The 19501-nt window shown below is 51.3% G+C and overlaps 1 long non-coding RNA gene across 1 annotated transcript; it reads left to right on the top strand.

The window, feature by feature from the left end:
* The first annotated feature begins 1668 nt into the window (after window positions 1-1668).
* LOC140387261 (uncharacterized) lies at window positions 1669-7671 on the top strand. Its single transcript, XR_011933810.1, has 2 exons — window positions 1669-1881; window positions 7444-7671. It is a non-coding gene; the product is annotated as an uncharacterized lncRNA (long non-coding RNA).
* The last annotated feature ends 11830 nt before the right edge of the window (window positions 7672-19501 follow it).

Genomic DNA, 19501 nt, shown 5'->3' with positions numbered 1-19501 from the left:
TTGGAGCCGGGTCCGCTGGGGGCCATATTGAGGGTGTCAGTCCTGCTGGAGTTTCAAACGGGAGTGGGGACTGATGTTTAAGCCTTCACTTCATTGTTCGCTCGCAGGCAGGTTCTGTTGGTGTGGAGGTCAGCTTCTCCACTCTGTGCCTCGGCATGGCTGGTGGATCTAATGGAGTTCTTACATCTTGAGCAGGTGAAATTTGCTCTGAGAGGGGCAAAAGAGATGGGGTATGTTTATTTTGCATTTCAGAGAGCTTGTTACTGTCAACTGTTGGGGTTGAGGGAGGGGTTGGGGGGATGGGGTTGATGCAGGGTTCATTGTATTTTGGGGTGTAATGCTTTTGTTTTGTTTTGTGAAATGTTAAAATGCTAAAAATTTGAATAAAAATACTTACAAAAAATGAAAGCAGATCAGCCACGATCTTATTGAACGGTGAAGCAGGCTCGAAGAGGCAGAGTGGCCAATACGTGCTCCTAGTTTTTGTGTTTGTGGAAGATGAGATGCTGTTGCACAAACTTACATTAAAGTTCCTATGAGCAGTTGAAGAAACCTGCAGAGATAGAAATATCAAAGTGGGAATAGAGGGGGCAGCACGGTGGCACAGAGGTTTGCACTGCTGCCTCACAGCGCCAGGGATCTGGGTTCACTTCCAGCCTTGGGTGACTGTTTCTGTGTAGTTTGCACGTTCTCCACGTGTCTGAGTGGGTTTCCTTCGGGTGCTCCAGTTTTATCCCACAGTCCAAATGTATGCAGTTTAGGTGGTTTGGCCTTGCCAAATTGCCCCTTAGTATCCAAAGATGTTTAGGGGAGGTTACGGGGATACAGCGGGGGTGGGATGGGGGGGGGGGGGGGGCTAGGGGAGGAGTGGGATTGGGTAGGGTGCTCTTTCAGAGGGTGGGTCAGACTCGCTTAGCTGAATGGCCTCCTTCTGCACTTTAGGGATTCTATAGAAATGGCTGAGCTCGAACAAGAACATTCTTAGGAACAGAAATCAAGGCGTTAAGTAGTTACGCAATTGTGATTAGTTATTTAACAATGAGATTATGAAACATCTCATAATAGATTTTGGGGGTTGGTTTAGCACAAGGCTAAATAGCTGGCTTTTAAAGCAGACCAAGCAGGCCAGCAGCGCGGTTCAATTCCTATACCAGCCTTCCCGAACAGGCGCAGAATGTGGCGACGAGGGGCTTTTCACAGTAACTTCATTTGAAGCCGACTTGTGACAATAAGCGATTTTCATTTCATTTTATATTAAATTGGAGCAAACATATACTAATTGGTACTTGGAACCCTGAACAACAATGTTGGGAAGGTAATTGCATCAGCTCAATTGAAGAAAATGAATAATTAAATGATGGGCCTAGTCTTGATAAATAATGAATTGGGTAACCAATAAAATTGGATGTTTAAATTGCGTAAGCACAACTGTCCAGTTGTAGAGCTGCTTTCTCATGAAATTGGGCATCAGAAAAGTGATTAGCATGCAATTTTTCTTTTGTAAGCCTGATTATAAATATCCCACTGTACATTAGTCATAAATATACCAACAGCAAATGCAGTTTACAAAATCAGCTGCTTAGCTTCAGTAGAGCAGAAGGTTCAGAGTGCACAGATTAAAGACTATTTGTGTCTTGCTGAATACCTGTGCCTTCAATCTTCGGAAGGAAAACAATCTCTACTGTTGCTCGTAATGTCCAAATCACCACTGGTGCAGCCAGCCCTTGTGTTTGATCCCAAGCATTTTCGGAATGATTCACCACCAGGTCACCAGTCATCCTTGCTAAATACATGAAGGAAAAAGGATCTGACAGCTGGCTGCAACCCACCCGTGAGTGGTGATCTGCACTTTGTAAAGCCCGACTTTAAAGCATTCGTTAGGTAAGATAACATTTGAGAGATAATGCTGAAAAAAGACAAAATAGAGTGTTGGATGTGGCTTCAAAATAGAAAGGCAACACCATTAGTCAAATACTATACTGGAGAAATGAAGAAAGATGACTAAAGTTCTTCAAGTTTTATGTTCAAACTGAGGAGCTGAGACGTACCCACGTGAATTCACTTCCCCAAAAGATGATTTAGGCAGAGGTCTTGAATATCTTTAACCTGAAAGTAGATAGATTCTTGATTAGCACGGGGGTGAAAGGTCATTGGGGGTAGGCAGGAATGTGGAGTTGACATTAACATCAGTTCAGCCAAGTTTTTCCGACCTTTCTGCTCGTTGTTGGAGGAGGTGATGTCGGTAATGGGCTTGGAGGGTGAGGTTGCATTGGTGATTTATGGGAGTATTTTGGAAGGGGATAAGGTGTCTATGGAGGGGGTTAACGCCAAGTGGGAGGAGGAGTTGGGGATGGTGCTGGAGGTGGGACTGTGGTGTGAGGTGCTCCAGAGGGTGAATGCCTCAACCTCGTGCGCGAGGCTGGGGTCGACACAGTTGAAGGTGGTGCACAGGGCGCGTTTGACAAAGTCAAGGAGACGCCAGCTGTTTGAAGGGGTAGAGGATACGTGTGAATGGTGTGGGGAGGGCCCGGCTAATCATGTGCACATGTTCTGGTCCTGCCCGAAGTTGGAGACATTTTGGGGTTGTTTTTCAGCACCATGTCGGCCATCCTGCAAGTGTATTTGGAGCCGGGTCCGCTGGGGGCCATATTGAGGGTGTCAGTCCTGCTGGAGTTTCAAACGGGAGTGGGGACTGATGTTTAAGCCTTCACTTCATTGTTCGCTCGCAGGCAGGTTCTGTTGGTGTGGAGGTCAGCTTCTCCACTCTGTGCCTCGGCATGGCTGGTGGATCTAATGGAGTTCTTACATCTTGAGCAGGTGAAATTTGCTCTGAGAGGGGCAAAAGAGATGGGGTATGTTTATTTTGCATTTCAGAGAGCTTGTTACTGTCAACTGTTGGGGTTGAGGGAGGGGTTGGGGGGATGGGGTTGATGCAGGGTTCATTGTATTTTGGGGTGTAATGCTTTTGTTTTGTTTTGTGAAATGTTAAAATGCTAAAAATTTGAATAAAAATACTTACAAAAAATGAAAGCAGATCAGCCACGATCTTATTGAACGGTGAAGCAGGCTCGAAGAGGCAGAGTGGCCAATACGTGCTCCTAGTTTTTGTGTTTGTGGAAGATGAGATGCTGTTGCACAAACTTACATTAAAGTTCCTATGAGCAGTTGAAGAAACCTGCAGAGATAGAAATATCAAAGTGGGAATAGAGGGGGCAGCACGGTGGCACAGAGGTTTGCACTGCTGCCTCACAGCGCCAGGGATCTGGGTTCACTTCCAGCCTTGGGTGACTGTTTCTGTGTAGTTTGCACGTTCTCCACGTGTCTGAGTGGGTTTCCTTCGGGTGCTCCAGTTTTATCCCACAGTCCAAATGTATGCAGTTTAGGTGGTTTGGCCTCGCCAAATTGCCCCTTAGTATCCAAAGATGTTTAGGGGAGGTTACGGGGATACAGCGGGGGTGGGATGGGGGGGGGGGGGCTAGGGGAGGAGTGGGATTGGGTAGGGTGCTCTTTCAGAGGGTGGGTCAGACTCGCTTAGCTGAATGGCCTCCTTCTGCACTTTAGGGATTCTATAGAAATGGCTGAGCTCGAACAAGAACATTCTTAGGAACAGAAATCAAGGCGTTAAGTAGTTACGCAATTGTGATTAGTTATTTAACAATGAGATTATGAAACATCTCATAATAGATTTTGGGGGTTGGTTTAGCACAAGGCTAAATAGCTGGCTTTTAAAGCAGACCAAGCAGGCCAGCAGCGCGGTTCAATTCCTATACCAGCCTCCCCGAACAGGCGCAGAATGTGGCGACGAGGGGCTTTTCACAGTAACTTCATTTGAAGCCGACTTGTGACAATAAGCGATTTTCATTTCATTTTATATTAAATTGGAGCAAACATATACTAATTGGTACTTGGAACCCTGAACAACAATGTTGGGAAGGTAATTGCATCAGCTCAATTGAAGAAAATGAATAATTAAATGATGGGCCTAGTCTTGATAAATAATGAATTGGGTAACCAATAAAATTGGATGTTTAAATTGCGTAAGCACAACTGTCCAGTTGTAGAGCTGCTTTCTCATGAAATTGGGCATCAGAAAAGTGATTAGCATGCAATTTTTCTTTTGTAAGCCTGATTATAAATATCCCACTGTACATTAGTCATAAATATACCAACAGCAAATGCAGTTTACAAAATCAGCTGCTTAGCTTCAGTAGAGCAGAAGGTTCAGAGTGCACAGATTAAAGACTATTTGTGTCTTGCTGAATACCTGTGCCTTCAATCTTCGGAAGGAAAACAGTCTCTACTGTTGCTCGTAATGTCCAAATCACCACTGGTGCAGCCAGCTCTTGTGTTTGATCCCAAGCATTTTCGGAATGATTCACCACCAGGTCACCAGTCATCCTTGCTAAATACATGAAGGAAAAAGGATCTTCCAGGAAATGTCGTAACTAACCAAGGCAACAAAGGATACATTAAATGCTTCATGCGTCAGCAGTTAACACCAAAACAGTTATTGTCCTTCAGGATTCTGGAATGGCCTTCTGGAAACTTTGGGTTATTTATACACATAGTACTATTTACATAAAATGTCAAGTCCAAGTTTTTGGAGGCAGAAGTCCAACAGGCAAAATATGAGGCAGAGTACCAAGTTATCAGATCCTGGGCCAACACTCCAAATGCTTAAATGGAAAGCAAACAAATGATGTAAGAAAATGAACTGGGAAAAAAATTGGCAAAAGCATTGGTAATCGAGTTTGCAGAAAACAACTGATCAATTAATAGTCATTAAAATAGTAACTCACTGTTTGTGATAGATTATAGTGTATTCGAGCCAGTCCATTTGTACATGATGGACGATTAATAGCTTTTATCGTTGAAAAGAAAATACTAATAGCATCCATCAGTCAAAGCAGGCTATTAATAGCATCCATCTCCCAAAAGGGACCATTAATAACATCCATCACCCAAAAGAGACTGTGCTACTCTTGAAAGAATTTCTTCTTGTTCAGATATGGTTAGCAGGCTGTTCACTGCTTCCTGTCTCACATATGTGCTAAGTTTGTCCTTAGTTCATTGATTGTGTGGGAATCAGAAGTGGTCTTTTTCCTGTCCTGTTTAATTACTGCACTCACGGGTACAACAAATATAGAACTAAACAACTAATCAGACAAAACATGTAATAGTGCTGCTGATTAATGTGTTGTCCCCTCGATAAGTATTCAAATGCTGCTCAATGTGCTCATCCATCTTTACAATGCAGAATCTGGAGTTTTGATGGAAGGCATGAGGTGTGAAGAGGCCACCACACTGATACAACTCTTCAAATGATTCCACATGGTTTAAGGAAATTAAAAATTGCACTCAATGGATTTGATAGGGCAACCCAGCGTTAATCCATAAAAATGGGAGACAATCAAAAGGGAGGTTTTCACCACCCATCCAGCCTTGAGAATAACTCCAATATGAAGAGGAGTACTATGGATAGCAATGAGGACTACTGTCAATTATGTTACAGTTCAATACATGGATGTGGTTCAATTCACTATTGTTGTATATGGGTCCGAATATTCCTAAATTGGTAGAAGTGTCTGTTGTTATGGGCCAGGGTTTAGAGAACACCAAAGTGTATCATGGAGTTCACCTGACCCACAACTTTTAAAAGCTTTTGGTTATGGGAAGCACAAGGGCCCACTCTACAGGTGTGATGCAATAGAGATCTAAAGCTTTTGAAACAAAACAATGTTTATTCTATGAATCCAGTCAACACTTTATAAACATACTTAAAACATCTTAGAAACTATCAACTCAAATACTCCCCCCAAAGAATAAGTACTATATAAGTAACCCTTAATATTTCCTAGCAACATCCATAAGACAAATACCCTCTTTAACAAAGATAGCAGATTTTAAATTCTTTACTGAGAGCAGTTATCACTTTTTATTTAGGAAGTGATATGAAGACTTTCTTTACATGCAGATAGATCACAATTACACCTTGTTTGGTTGGATGCAGCTCAATTCTGAACACGAAACTAAACACACACTGTAGCTGCCAGCTCAAAAATTAAAGTAAAGCAGCCAGACAGCTTTTTCACTGTTCTGTTCCTCCCTTTCTCTTTCTTTTTGTTCCACGAGGGCTATTCTTTCTTTGTTTCTTTCTTCTCTTGCCTTTTCTTTTTCACTGATCTGTAGCTCCCTTTCTCTCTCTTTTTCTCTTTCCTCTCTCTCTTCTTCTTTGTCCCTCATTGTGTATTCAAGCTGCTTTAATTCTTTCTCATGTTCCACTTGTTTAATCTGTAACTGAATTTTTGCCAGTTCTAATGAGTCAGACTGTATCTCAGACAATTTTAAATGCTCAGCTAGTGCTGGAAGTACCTCTTCTTTTCGCATGCTGTCAGTTAACGTTAACTGCAATGTTTTTTGCTAAATCTAAAAGCCTTTTTTTTAGTCTCTGTTCGATAGTTACTGGGTGTGACCTTCTCCATCCCCCAAAACCTCCTAGCCTCTGAAAGAGCCATTGTCCACAACACATTCCCTACTTAAACTGGTATACCACACCTGAAAAGCAACCACAAATATGCTCACCCCTCACTATCTTTAAGTTCACTAAGCCAATCCAATCATGAAAGATAGACTTTTATCCCGGACGAGCCCCCAATTTGCTATGGGTCAGGGTTTAGAGAACACCAAAGTGCATCATGGAGTTCACCTGACCCACAACATTTAATCGATTTTGGTTATGGGGAGCACAAGGGCCCACTCTACAGGTGTGATGCCACAGAGATCTAAAGCACTTTTAAAACAAAACAACGTTTATTCTATGAATCCAGTTAACATTTTATAAACATACTTAAAACATCTTAGCAACTATCAACTCAAATACTCCCCCCAAAGAATAAAGTACTCTATAAGTAACCCTTAATCTTTCCTAGCAACATCCATAAGACAAATACCCTCTTTAACAAAGATAGCAGATTTTAAATTCTTTACTGAGAGCAGTTATCACTTTTAAATTAGGAAGTGATATGAAGACTTTCTTTACATGCAGATAGATCAAAATTACACCTTGTTTGGTTGGATGCAGTTCCAATTCTGAACACGAAACTAAACACACACTGTAGCTGCCAGCTCAAAAATGAAAGTATAGCAGCCAGACAGCCCAGCTGCACCCACACTCTGACATCACTGCAGCTATTTGATAAACACCAATTTCTTAAATGTACATCCACTACAGCTATTCGATAAATACCCATTTCTTAAAGGTACTCACACATGACACGACCCCCCAAGAATAAAAACCCCCATCAACTTCAAGATGGTTTCATTTTTCCCCTTTTCATTTTCCTTTCAGAAATATTGACAGTGAATATACGTTTTGTTTAAACAAAACAAAACATGCAAACATTTATAATAACGTAATCCATTTTAGTTCCTCTTCCTCCACAGAACCTGCTTCTCTTCATCACATTCATGACAAAGCATCGGCTATCACGTTTTACCGTCCTGCCACATGGATTATTTTTTAATGAAATGGCGGAACAATAAACTCCATCAAAACAGTCTTGCATTGTTGTTCCGGAATCGCTCCAAAAACGTCAATGGATTATGATCAGTATATATAATTGTGTCAGACGGATTGCTGGTCACATAAATTTGAAAATGTTCCAAAGCCAACACCAAGCTCAAAGTCTCCTTCTCAATCGTTGAATACTTCTTCTGGTGAGAATTCAATTTCTTTGAAAAATAATCAATAGGCTGCTCCAGTTCTTTGTCGTCGTCTTGTAGAAGCACCGCACCTACGCCCACATCACTCGCATCAATAGCCACTTAGAATGGTTTTGTATAATTTGGGATGGCTGACACATAAGCAGTGGTTAACACAGCCTTCAGGTAGTGAAATGCCTGTTGACACTCCACTGTCCGCTTCAATTAGCTACACTTCCTTAGCAAGTCCGTCTGTGGAGCAACCACACTGCTAAAATTTGGCGCAAATTTCCGGTAGAATCCACTCATGCCAAGAAATCGCATTATTTCCCGTCGTGTCGAGTGTATTGGAAACTCCCCAATAACTTTTGTATTCACATCCTGTGGGACCTTTCGGCCCTGTCCGATTGTATGGCCAAGGAAAGTTACTCAGGCTTTTCCAAATTCACTTTTGGCTAGGTTTACCACCAAATTCACCTGCTGACGTCGATCGAATAACTCTATCAGATGTTTTAAATGTTCTTTCCATGTCTGACTGAAAATTACCAGATCGTCGATGTATGCCCCACAATTGGGTAATTCTGAAATGATTTTGTTAGTTAACCGTTGAAATGTGGCTGGGGCATTTTTCATGCCAAATGGCATAACTTTGAATTGGAGATGAATACCATCTGGAGTACAAAGGCTGAAATCCCCTTCGCCCTTTCGGATAAAGGTACCTGCCAGTAACCTTTAAGTAAATCAAGTTTGGAAATAAAAGCTGATTGTCCAACCTTCTCAATGCAATTCTCCAAATGTGGGATAGGATAAGGGTCCGTTCTTGTAACTACATTTACCTTTCTGTAGTCCACACACAACCGTTCAATACCGTCTGGTTTAGGTACCATCACTCTGGGTTAGCTCCATTGGCTGTACCTCACTTCAATTATGTCTGTTTTAAGCATACTTTCAATTTCCTTGTTAACCTGTGCCAATTTTGAAGGGTTAAGTCTATATGGATGTTGTTTAATTGGAACAGCATTTCCCACATCTACATCATGTACAGCTATTTTAGTGCTTCCCAACTTATCTCCACAAACTTGCCCATGTGATATCAATAACTCTTTCAGGTCAATTCGCTTTTCCTCTGGAAGGTAACTCAATAATTCATCCCAATTTTTAAGAACATCCTTGTTTTCCAATTTAATTTGAGGAATGTCAAATTCAAAGTTATCTGGATTTGGTTCTTCACTTTGAGTTAGAATCATTAAAAGCTCCTCCATTTGCTCTCCTTCCCTTCAAAGTACCTTTTAAGCATATTGACATGACACACTCGGTGAGTTTTCCTTCTATCTGGTGTTCTTACCACATAATTCACCTCACTTAATTTCCTTTCAACCTGATAAGGTGCACAAAACGTTGCTTTTAAAGGTTCACCTACCACTGGTAACAATACTAAAACTTTATCTCCACTGGCAAAACTATGAACTTTTGATGTTTTTTTAATAAACAATTTTATTAGCCCATAAGACCATAAGACATAGAAGCAGAAGTAAGGCTATTCGGCCCATCGAGTCCACTCCACCATTCAATCATAGCTGATTTCAACTCCATTTACCCGCTCTCTCTCCATAGCCCTTAATTCCTCAAAAAATCAAGAATTTATCAACTTCTGTCTTAAAGACACTCAACGTCCCGGCCTCCACCCCCCTCTATGGCAATGAATTCCACAGACCCACCACCCTCTGGCTGAAGAAATTTCTCCTCATCTCTGTTCTAAAGTGACTCCCTTTTATTCTAAGGCTGTGCCCCCAGGTCCTAGTCTCCCCTGCTGATGGAAACAACTTCCCCACGCCCACCTTATCTAAGTCATTCATTATCTTGTAAGTTTCTATTAGATCACCCCTCAACCTCCTAAACTCCAATGAATATAATCCCAGGATGCTCAGACATTCATCGTATGTTAGGCCTACTATTCCTGGGATCATCCGTGTGAATCTCTGCTGGACCCGCTCCAGTGCCAGTATGTTCTTCCTGAGGTGTGGGGCCCAAAATTGCTCACAGTATTCTAAATGGGGCCTAACTAGTGCTTTATAAAGCTTCAGAAGTACATCCCTGCTTTTATATTCCAAGCCTCTTGAGATAAATGACGACATTTCATTTTCTTTCTTAATTACGGACTCAACCTGCAAGTTTACCTTTAGAGAATCCCGGACTAGGACTCCCAAGTCCCTTTGCATGTCAGCATTTTGAATTTTGTCACCGTTTAAAAAATAGTCCATGCCTCTATTCTTTTTTCCAAAGTGCAAGACCTCGCACTTGCCCACGTTGAATTTCATCAGCCATTTCTTGGACCACTCTCCTAAACTGTCTAAATCTTTCTGCAGCCTCCCCACCTCCTCAATACTACCTGCCCCTCCACCTACCTTTGTATCATCGGCAAACTTAGCCAGAATGCCCCCAGTCCCATCATCTAGATCGTTAATATATAAAGAGAACAGCTGTGGCCCCAACACTGAACCCTGCGGGACACCACTCGTCACCGCTTGCCATTCCGAAAAAGAACCTTTTATCCCAACTCTTTGCCTTCTGCTTGACAGCCAATCGTCAATCCATGTTAGTACCTTGCATCGAATACCATGGGCCCTTATTTTACTCAGCAGTCTCCCGTGAGGCACCTTATCAAAGGCCTTTTGGAAGTCAAGATAGATAACATCCATTGGCTCTCCTTGTTCTAACCTATTTGTTATCTCTTCAAAGAACTCTAACAGGTTTGTCACGCATGACCTCCCCTTACTAAATCCATGCTGACTTGTCCTAATCCGACCCTGAACTTCCAAGAATTTAGAAATCTCATCCTTAACGATGGATTCTAGAATCTTGCCAACAACCGAGGTTAGGCTAATTGGCCTATAATTTTCCATCTTTTTTCTTGTTCCCTTCTTGAACAGGGGGGTTACAACAGCGATTTTCCAATCCTCTGGGACTTTACCTGACTCCAGTGACTTTTGAAAGATCATGGGCGTCATTCTCCGACCCCCCCGCCGGGTCGGAGAATGGCTGTTGGCCGCCGTGAATCCCGCCCCCGCCCCCGCCGAAGTCTCCGAAGGGAGAAAAGTCGGCGGGGCGTTAATGGCGCCGCTGCCGCGGAGAATGTCACGGGTCTGCGCAAGGCAGCCGATTTTCGGCCTGCCGATATTCTCCCTTCCGGATGGGCTGAAGTCCCGTCGACGTGATGACCGTTCACGTCGACGTCAATCAAACCTCCTTTTCATCGGCGTGACCCGGTGCTCCAGGCTCACGCCGACCAGCGAGGAGGTGAGTGACGGCCTGGGGGGTTGGCTTTGGGCAGGAAATGGCGTGGCCACAGACTGATTGCGTGAGGAGAGGTGTGTCTCGGCTTGTGTGTGTGTGCGGCGGGGGGGGGGGGGGGGGGGGTGGTTAGAGTAGGCTGGGCTCCGGGGGAGTGCCGGGAGGGGGTCCGTGCCGGGGTGGAGGTTGGGGGTTGTGGAGGGGGTCCGTGCCGGGGTGGAGGTTGGGGGTTGGGGAGGGGGTCCGTGCCGGGGTGGAGGTTGGGGGTTGGGGAGGGGGTCCGTGCCGGGGTGGAGGTTGGGGAGGGGGTCCGTGCCGGGGTGGAGGTTGGGGGGGGTCCGTGCTGGGGTGGAGGTTGGGGGTTGGGGAGGGGGTCCGTGCCGGGGTGGAGGTTGGGGGGGGGGTTCCGTGCTGGGGTGGAGGTTGGGGAGGGGGTCCATGCCGGGGTGGAGGTTGGGGGGGGGTCCGTGCTGGGGTGGAGGTTGGGGAGGGGGGTCCGTGCCGGGGTGGAGGTTGGGGAGGGGGTCCGTGCCGGGGTGGAGGTTGGGGGGGGGTCCGTGCTGGGGTGGAGGTTGGGGGTTGGGGAGGGGGTCCGTGTCGGGGTGGAGGTTGGGGAGGGGGTCCGTGCCGGGGTGGAGGTTGGGGGGGGGTCCGTGCTGGGGTGGAGGTTGGGGGTTGGGGAGGGGGTCCGTGCCGGGGTGGAGGTTGTGGAGGGGGTCCGTGTCGGGGTGGAGGTTGGGGGGGGGGTCCGTGCTGGTGTGGAGGTTGGGGGTTGGGGAGGGGGTCCGTGCCGGGGTGGAGGTTGGGGAGGGGGTCCGTGTCGGGGTGGAGGTTGGGGGGGGGGTCCGTGCTGGGGTGGAGGTTGGGGAGGGGGTCCGTGCCGGGGTGGAGGTTGGGGGGGGGGTCCGTGCTGGGGTGGATGTTGGGGAGGGGGTCCGTGCCGGGGTGGAGGTTGGGGAGGGGGTCCGTGCCGGGGTGGAGGTTGGGGGGGGTCCGTGCTGGGGTGGAGGTTGGGGGTTGGGGAGGGGGTCCGTGCCGGGGTGGAGGTTGGGGGGGGGGTCCGTGCTGGGGTGGAGGTTGGGGGTTGGGGAGGGGGTCCGTGCCGGGGTGGAGGTTGGGGGGGGGGTCCGTGCTGGGGTGGAGGTTGGGGGTTGGGGTGGGGGTCCGTGCCGGTGTGGAGGTTGGGGGGGGGTCCGTGCTGGGGTGGAGGTTGGGGAGGGGGTCCGTGCCGGGGTGGAGGTTGGGGAGGGGGTCCGTGCCGGGGTGGAGGTTGGGGGGGGGGGTCCGTGCTGGGGTGGAGGTTGGGGGTTGGGGAGGGGGTCCGTGCCGGGGTGGAGGTTGGGGGGGGGGTCCGTGCTGGGGTGGAGGTTGGGGGTTGGGGAGGGGGTCCGTGCCGGGGTGGGTGATGGGAGGGCAAATGAGTTGGTCCACCTGGCCAGGTGCCAGCCTCCAACAGTTGGACCCATGCGGTCCATGCCACCTGGCTGGGGGGAGGAGGGGATATGGGCAATGATGACATGTCGTCGTTCCCCTCCCCCCACCAGGCCGTCATGTTTTCAGACCATCCAGCGATGTTGGCCGCCGTGGTGGCAGCCGCTCATGTCGATGTTGCCCTGGATGAGGAGGAGGAGGAGGAGGAGCGTGCCAGAGAGGCGGCGCAGGCTGCCGCAGAGGGGCAGGCGGCAGCCGCCCAGGCTGGAGGGACACCTGACCGACAGGACGAGGAGGGGGAGGAGGACGTCGTGGCCCCACGGCAACGGAGGCACCCGAGGGCGCCCCGTGTGTACCGGCCCCGGCAGTCATACCAGGACCTCACGGACCGGGAATGCAGGAGGAGACTCCGGATGAGCCGGGAAACCGTGGCACACATCTGCCACCTGCTGGCACACCTGTCACCGCGTGGCACTGGCGGGGGACACCCTCTCCCCGTGTCCGTCAAGGTTACGGTGGCCCTGAACTTTTATGCAACGGGGTCATTCCAGGCACCGAGTGGGGACCTGTCCGGCATATCGCAGACATCGGTGCATCGGTGCATCCGGGCAGTGACAGATGCCCTTTATGCCATGGCGCACCGCTACATCCGCTTCCCCATGGACCGGGCCAGCCAAGATGCCCGGGCCGTGGGCTTCTCTGCCGTTGCCGGGTTCCCCATGGTCCAGGGCGCGATCGATGGGATGCACGTCGCCGTGCGGCCACCTGCAGAGAACAGGGCCGTGTTCACTAATAGGAAGGGGACCTATTCAATGAACGTACAGGTGGTCTGCGACCACCGTATGATGATCCTGCACGTCTGCGCCCGTCACCCAGGCAGTGTACACGACTCATTCGTGTTGTCGCGGTCATCCATCCCCGGCATGTACGAGGGACGCCATCCCCGGCTGAGGGGCTGGTTGCTGGGCGACAGGGGCTACCCATTGCGATCGTGGCTGATGACGCCTATACGGAGGCCACGCAATGAGGCGGAGAACCGCTACAATGATGCCCATGTAGCGACAAGGGGAGTGATCGAGAGGTGCTTTGGCGTGCTGAAGATGCGTTTCAGGTGCCTGGACCTCTCTGAGGGCGCCCTCCAGTATCGGTCAGATAGGGTCGGCCGCATCATTGTGGTGTGCTGCGTCCTGCACAACATAGCCCAGCAGAGGGGCGATGTGCCGCAGGCAGAGGAGGGCGGAGTGGAGGAGCAGCAGGAAGAGGCCCAGTCCTCCCCGATGAGGGGGATGGGGGCAATGGTCAGGGCAGACGGGGTAGACACAGGCGGGTGGCTGTCCACCGTTACCGGCTGGCCCAGCGGGCACGGGACAGACTGATAGACGCCCGCTTCACTGACTAGATGGGCGTGGGAATCGGGTAGTATGGCCACAGACCGCACACCATGACAACAGCCGACCACCCACACCCCCCACCCATCCACCCACCCAGCACCCTCACCCCCCTCCCCAACCCCACACACCCCACCCGCATGCACACCACCCCCCCACCCCCAATTGCCGATCCACCGGCGGCACAACGGGCCGGGCTCACCCAGTTGCGGGTGGACGCGTGTCTATCGCAGGCCATGGAGGATGATGACAACCCGCCTCCGATGAGCTCCTGGCTCTACATCGTTGGACTATGTCTGACCCATGGCCACAGTACCACCATCTACCCGGACCATCCCTGCATGCGGCTGTGGCACTGCAGCGCACGGTCCCGTCCTCTGCCCGGGGGATGTTGATGGCGGCCCAGGGGGAAGGGGGCAGACTCACCTGGGGCTGAGGTAAGACCACCCGTCACACACACACTTGCGCTCAACGTACATGACACGCCCGCACACTTTGGACAGAGCACAAAGGCAGCTTCGGTAGGTGTAACATTGACTTTAATAACCAAAGGAGTTCATGCACGTGTCCTAGCCCCTAAAACTCATCTGTGCCCTGCACCCGTGCCAACTTACTCAGTGTCTAATTGTTTGGCCTTACGGGCCCTTTGACTACGTCTACGTGGTTCCCCAGACGGTACAGCAGAACTGGAGGTGGACTCCTGTGATTCCTGCCCTCTGACACCGGATCCCTTTGGCGGCCGTTTCCTGAGGCGTCCTGGCCTAGATGGGCCAGGCTGCGGCCCGGGCGACTGGGATGGCGAGCTGCCAGCCTGTCCTGCCCGTTGCCCACCCGATGCACCTGGGACGGAAGGGGGGGAGTCCGAGGTGTCGCGGTGTACCGGGACCTCCCCTACAGAGGGAGCCGGGACGGACCACACCACCTCCTCCTCCCTCGGGGTGCCCGATGGCCCCCAGGCCTCTACATGGGTGGGGGATGCGAACGGACTGGCCATCCGACGCGCCCCCGACATCTGGTGCTGCCAGTCCTGGAGGCCCGTGCTGGTATCGACAGGGGTCTGCAGGTTTGCAGCCATGGAGCCCAGGGGGTTGTCGAACCCTGTCTGCGACAGTGCGACGCCAGCTCGCACATGGCCACTGGCGCCGATGCCCTCAGCGATGGCCTGCTGAGACTGGGCCATGGCCTGCAGAGACTGGGCCATGGCCTGCAGAGACTGGGCTATGGCCTGCTGAGACTGGGCCATGGCCTGCTGAGACTGGGCCATGGCCTGCTGAGACTGGGCTATGGCGTTGAGCGCCTCTGCCATCTGGCGCTGGCACTGGCTCATGGCCTCCTGTGAGAGGGCAGCCATTTCCTGGGCCACAGACGCCGCCTGCACGGAAGGCCCCAGGCCTCGCAAACCGCTCCCCATGTCTGACACCGTCGCACCCATTGCCTCCACCGCGGACGCCACCCGTGCGGTGTCAGCCTGGGTGGCACGCATGACCGGGACCACTCCCAGCTCCTGGACGCGGGTGGACTCCTCCACCTGCGACCGCAGCCGCCGCAAGCCACCCGTCACCCTATTCGCTCGTCTCCGTGTCGGTGGTTGCATCGGATCTATGTGTGGGTGTGGTAACTGCAGGAACCCGGGATCCATCTGGGCGGCAGATGTTCGCTTGGCCTGGGCTGCCCTCCGACCGCCCGGTCCCTCTGCTGCTCCTACCACCACCTGCTGTACCGGGACGGCTGTGTTGTGCGCACCAGTGAGTGTACCAGACGCCTCATCACTAAAGTGCCCAACCGTGGTGAGTGTTTCTGCGATGGTGGAGGGTGTTGGTGACAGCAGTGGCGTTGTGTCGTGCTCTTCGTCCCACTCTGAGTCCATGGCACTTTGGGGTGGGGGTTCGTCTCCACCCATCCACTCTGACTCACTGTCCGGTATTTCGTCTTCCCGGGTAGGGGTGTCCTGGGTAGTGCTGTCCCGGGTAGTGCTGTCCCGGGTAGTGCTGTCCCGGGTAGTGCTGTCCCGGGTAGGGGTGTCCTGGGTAGTGGTGTCCCGGGTAGGGGTGTCCTGGATAGTGGTGTCCTGGGTAGTGGTGTCCTGGCTCGAATGTGACGGGGGCCTGTGGCTGCCCCCCTCATCGCTGGGTGGTCGCTCCCGCACGTGACGGGGGTGTCGTCTCCCTGTTGCTCCAGGTCTCTCCGTCTCCCGTGGTCTCCGAGGGGCATCCTGCGGGCGTCGCATGCTGGAGGGTGCGGGTCTCTCCGTCTCCCGTGGTCTCCGAGGGGCATCCTGCGGGCGTCGCATGCTGGAGGGTGCGGGTCTCTCCGTCTCCCGTGGTCTCCGAGGGGCATCCTGCGGGCGTCGCATGCTGGAGGGTGCGGGTCTCTCCGTCTCCTGTGGTCTCCGAGGGGCATCCTGCGGGCGGTCTGCATCTGCGGGGATGGGTGCCTGGACGTTTGGTCCTGCGATACACAATGAAGCATGCATGGTTAGACATCAGGCAGTGATCAGGTGATACGGGGGAGGGGGATATAGGGGAGGGGGGATATGGGGACGGGCTGTTGGTGGCTCACTTGCTCGTGGGGCCCCAACCTCTGCATCAGCAACCTCCCGGTCCTCAGGTCCGCCAGCCAGTTCCAGGGCCCTTTCCTCGTGTACGGTCAGTGGCCTCTCATCAGCGGGCCCTCCTCCAGTCCTCACATGCTCCCTATTGTTGTGTGCGCGCTTCTCCTGTGGGGGGGGGGGGGGGGTGGTGGCAGGGGTAAAAGGCAACAGTGTTAGGCAGGTATATGAATGCACGCCATCGGTTGCGCGTGCATTGCAGAGGTTAAGGTTAGGGCTGGATTCACTTGGGGATATGGGGGAGGGGGGATATGGGGGAGGGGGGGATATGGGGGAGGGGGGATATGGGGGAGGGGGGATATGGGGGAGGGGGGATATGGGGAGGGGGGATATGGGGGATATGGGGGAGGGGGGATATGGGGGAGGGGGGGATATGGGGGAGGGGGGATATGGGGGAGGGGGGATATGGGGGAGGGGGATATGGGGGAGGGGGGATATGGGGGAGGGGGGATATGGGGGAGGGGGGGATATGGGGAGGGGGGATATGGGGGAGGGGGGATATGGGGGAGGGGGGATATGGGGGATATGGGGGATATGGGGGAGGGGGGATACGGGGAAAGGGGGATATGGGGGAGGGGGGATATGGGGGAGGGGGGGATATGGGGGAGGGGGGATATGGGGGAGGGGGATATGGGGGAGGGGGGATATGGGGGGAGGGGGGATATGGGGGATATGGGGGAGGGGGGATATGGGGGAGGGGGGATATGGGTGAGGGGGGATATGGGGGAGGGGGGATATGGGGGAGGGGGGGATATGGGGGAGGGGGGATATGGGGGATATGGGGGAGGGGGGATATGGGGGATATGGGGGAGGGGGGATATGGGGGAGGGGGGATATGGGGGATATGGGGGAGGGGGGGATATGGGGGAGGGGGGATATGGGGGAGGGGGGATATGGGGGATATGGGGGAGGGGGGGTTATGGGGGAGGGGGGGATATGGGGGAGGGGGATATGGGGGATATGGGGGAGGGGGGATATGGGGGAGGGTGGGATATGGGGAGGCTCACCCTGCCTGCTCTGACGAGGTCGTTCACCTTCTTGTGGCACTGGGTGCCTGTCCGTGGTGTTAGGGCCACAGCGGTGACGGCCTCTGCCACCTCCCTCCACAGACGCCGGCTGTGGCGTGGGGCAACTCTGCGGCCGTGCCCGGGATACAGGGCGTCCCTCCTCTGCTCCACCGCGTCCAGGAGCGCCTCCACATCGTGTGACTCGAACCTCGGGGCTGAGCGACGGCCAGCCATCAAGTCGGGTGTTGCGGTCGGCTGTTCCGGTCGGGTGGGGGGGAGCTGCGCGGCCTGATGAGCTGTCACGCCGTGCAGCGCGTATGACGCTGCACGGCGTGAACCACTGCGCAAGCGCGGATCCCGTTACGTCGCTGCTAGCCCATTTCGGCCCATTTTTATGACGTGACGCAAGTGGGATTTGCGCCGTTTTTTGCGCCGATCGGCGGACTTTCCGCCGATAATGGAGAATTTCGCCCCTTTACTATCGCCTTTAGAACTCTAGGATGTAGCCCATCTGGGCCCGGAGATTTATCAATTTTTAGACCTCTTAGTTTCTCTAGCACTTTCTCCTTTGTGATGGCTACCATATTCAACTCTGCCCCCTGACTCTCCTGAATTGTTGAGATATTACACATGTCTTCTACTGTGAAGACTGACGCAAAGTACTTATTTAGTTCCTCACCTATTTCCTTGTCTCCCATCACTAGATTACCAGCATCATTTTGGAGCAGCCCAATGTCTACTTTTGCCTCCCGTTTGTTTTTAATATATTTAAAGAAACTTTTTCTCTCATTCCTAATGTTACTGGCTAGCCGACCTTCATATTTGATCCTCTCTTTCCTTATTTCTCTCTTTGTTATCCTCTGTTTGTTTTTGTAGCCTTCCCAATCTTCTGACTTCCCACTACTCTTTGCCACATTATAGGCTTTCTCTTTTGCTTTGATGCATTCCCTGACTTCCTTTGTCAGCCATGGCTGCCTAATCCCCCCTCTGATAACCTTTCTTTTCTTTGGGATGAACCTCTGTACTGTGTCCTCAATTACTCCCAGAAACTCCTGCCATTGCTGGAGTTGCTCCCACTAGGCTCTGCTCCCAGTCGATTTTCGTCAGTTCCTCCCTCATGCCCCTGTAGTTACCTTTATTTAACTGTAACACCTTTACATCTGATTCTACCCTCTTTCTTTCAAGTTGCAGACTGAATTCTACCATATTATGATCACTGCCTCCTAAGTTCCCTTACTTTAAGAACTTTTAACAAGTCTGGCTCATTACATAACACTAAGTCCAGAATGGCCTGTTCCCTCGTGGGCTCCATCACAAGCTGTTCCAAAAAGCCCTCCTGTAAACATTCAATGAATTCCCTTTCTTTGCGTCCACTGGCAACATTATTTACCCAGTCCACCTGCATATTGAAGTCCCCCATGATCACTGTGACCTTGCCTTTCTGACATGCCCTTTCTATTTCGTGGTGCATTTTGTGCCCCTGGTCCTGACCACTGTTAGGAGGCCTGTACATAACTCCCATTATGGTTTTTTTGCCTTTGCGGTTCCTTAACTCTACCCACACAGACTCCACATCATCTGACCCTATGTCGTTTAGCGCTATTGATTGAATTTCATTCCTAATTAACAAGGCAAACCCCGCCCCCTCTGCCCACCTCCCTGTCTTTTCGATAGGTTGTGAATCCCTGGATGTTTAAATGCCAGTCCTGAACCCCCTGCAACCACGTCTCTGTGATGCCTACCACATCATACCTGCCAGTCACAATCTGGGCCACAAGCTCATTTACCTTGTTCCGTACACTACGCACATTTAAATATAGCACCTTTAATTCTCAATTGACCGTCCCTTTTTGTTTTCTTAGTGTGGTTGACCTTGGTTTACTGACCCTTTCCATACACTGTGTCATATTTTGTGGGATGGGGACTATCGTAACCTCTCCTGAGTTCTGTCTTTTCGTGCCTTTTTGTATTCCTAAGCAGCTACGCTCCCCGCTGATTACTTCACCTCTTGGTTCCCTGACTTTCCCTTCCCCCCCAGTCTCTAGTTTAAAGTCCTATTGACCACCCTATTTTTT

The sequence above is a fragment of the Scyliorhinus torazame genome, chromosome 12 (genome assembly GCF_047496885.1).
Source record: "Scyliorhinus torazame isolate Kashiwa2021f chromosome 12, sScyTor2.1, whole genome shotgun sequence".
NCBI lineage: Eukaryota > Metazoa > Chordata > Chondrichthyes > Carcharhiniformes > Scyliorhinidae > Scyliorhinus > Scyliorhinus torazame.
Note: the sequence above shows the minus strand (reverse complement) of the source record. Positions and strands in the feature narration are given on the sequence as shown.